This window comes from Penaeus monodon, chromosome 34 (genome assembly GCF_015228065.2).
Source record: "Penaeus monodon isolate SGIC_2016 chromosome 34, NSTDA_Pmon_1, whole genome shotgun sequence".
NCBI classification, from domain to species: Eukaryota; Metazoa; Arthropoda; class Malacostraca; order Decapoda; family Penaeidae; genus Penaeus; species Penaeus monodon.
In genome coordinates this window covers 3,624,767-3,627,013 of record NC_051419.1, presented here as the reverse complement: position 1 = coordinate 3,627,013, position 2,247 = coordinate 3,624,767, and the positions used below count along the sequence as shown (strand labels likewise).

At 44.9% G+C, this 2,247-nt stretch overlaps 1 protein-coding gene across 1 annotated transcript in view; it reads left to right on the top strand.

The window, feature by feature from the left end:
- Positions 1-2,247, top strand: part of LOC119594508 — a 95,684-nt gene that overhangs the window by 84,492 nt on the left and 8,945 nt on the right. The gene's annotated exons all lie outside the window — the stretch shown is intronic.

Sequence of the window (2,247 nt, the reverse complement as noted above, 5' to 3'; positions counted from 1 at the left end):
TGGGAGGGAGTGAAATCAGGAGGATACTGAGTTCAGAGGGAGTGGTCAGGAGGGAGTGGAATTCATAGGGAATGAAAAAGAGGAGTATGTGCAAAGAGCAAGTGAAGTCCGTATACAGTGAAATAAAGAACCAATAAAGTCAAGAGCGAAGGAAATGAGGTCAAAACTGAAGTCAAAAGTAAGCGAAGTCCAAGAATAAGCCATCAGGGAAATAAAGCGAAGATTTTGGGATAATGAGGGAGAAATGAAGAATAAAAAAAAGAAAAATAACTGTGATCGACGGTTTAATAATAATAATAACAACCAATTCTTGAATAATGCGGGAGAAATGAAGAATTAAAAAGAATGAAAAAGGAAAGTTGTGATCGACGGTTTACTAATAATAAATACCAATTCTTGGATATTGAGGGGGAAAGAAAGAATTAAAAAAGAATTTAAAAAAAAATGTAATAGACGTTTTAAAATGCACATAGAAAGCGCCATCGCCGGCCCGGCCAAGGATGAAAGGTGACGAAAATATTGTATGGAAATAGCGCATTCTTTCGACTGTCATATTCTCACACATTCCGGTGCTCTTGCTTATTATCTTACCTATTTTTAGAATACCTGAGAATTTTTGGAATACGGAGAATTGTGTGAAAGCTGTTTTTTTATGTCTCAAATATGTAAATAATTCTGGGGGTTTGTCGATTTTTTTTACACCTTAGAGCGGTTTTGCTTATTTTCTTACCTATTTTAAATATTTCGTTATCGGAGAATTTTGGAACAAGAAGAAAATTTGTGCGAGAGCGAATGTTCAGGGGGAAAAAATGTCTCACCTCGTGACGTCACAGCTGGGTTCTTATGGCGCGTGAAATTTCATCTGCAAGTGGAGTGGACGCCTACGCAATTTCTCGGCGTGAGGGATAATTCGATACGAATATTTCAAGCTCGAAATATTTTAATTAATGCCCTGACCGAACCGGTCCCCGCGCAGGCGACGCCGACGTGGAGACTAGAGGTAATCCAGAACAAATTTTAACCATCGGCTTGGTTTGATTTTAGAAACGTTTCCCCTCTGAGAGATCGAGGGGGAGGGCGACACCGGAACCGGTGGGTGGGGGGGAGGCCCTGGCGTGTGGCACTTGAGAAGAGGTTCTGACACGGAGGACTTGTGGCACTGCGGATCTGGCACTGGCGAGGAATGTTGGACATAGAATGGTTAACTTGATGTTAGTTAATGTATGCAAGTTTGTGTATGCCATTAAAGTCTTATAATAATCCATATTCCGTAATGATTTTGAGGCTAAAGGAACTGACTTTTTTTACAGTCATAACGGAAAATAAGATTTAATATTTATTGTCCCAGGGAGGCCGTTGTGTCGTCTCGAGCCCGATTCGTGACGTCATATAAACCATCTGCCCGCGTAGCACATGCCAGCAGATGTAGGGCGCGTAAAACACTTCAGTTAAGCACTATCCCAGCCTGTAAATAGCCCGAGACGCAGTTGTAAAAAGCTGTAAACACACCGCAATGGTAGCTGTAAACAGAGCGGCCTTAGCAGCGCCTTGAACAATAGCTCGAAGATATCGGAGAGCCTCGAGATGCCCACCTCACGTGTTGAGCCGCCGGGGCATCAAGAGGCCCCATTGTGTGCCTCGGCGCGACCGGCCACTCCACGCCCGGGGTATATTTAGATCGCCTTTCTTTTTATAGCATTCGTAATTCAAGAGCTTCACGCAGGCGCTCCGAGAATTCTGTGGGGGGAGGAACAAGGAGGTAAGCTTGTTTCCCTTCCCCATTTTTTTAATGCCGTCCCTCCCCGGCGGCTCGACTTGTGGGCTCGCACATCCCCTTTTAATGAAATCGAATACCTTTTGACAAGTTGCGCGATCCGATCTAAACACGCCGAGGACTGGATGCGATGCTCTTTTTTTCTCTCCTCTCCCTCCCATCTTCTGCCTTTCCGTAAATCATCGACTTGTTACGCGCTGATGATGCCGGGGTCATGGAGGAAGGCGGAGGGCGTGGAGACTATCCAAGAGGCTCAACGAGACTGCTTAAAGAGCTTGATGAAGGTGCTAGATTATGTTTCTTAAGATCGGTATCGGGCGGGCGGCCCGAGGGGGAAGAAATAGCCTTAGTCACTCGCATGACGTCACGAGAGCTGCATTAGATCACTGCTTGGTCTTCACCGAGGCCGCGACTGACATCATTCCTCTAATTCTGGTGGTTTATTGGCCTTGTTTATTGGTTTGCTTAGCTGT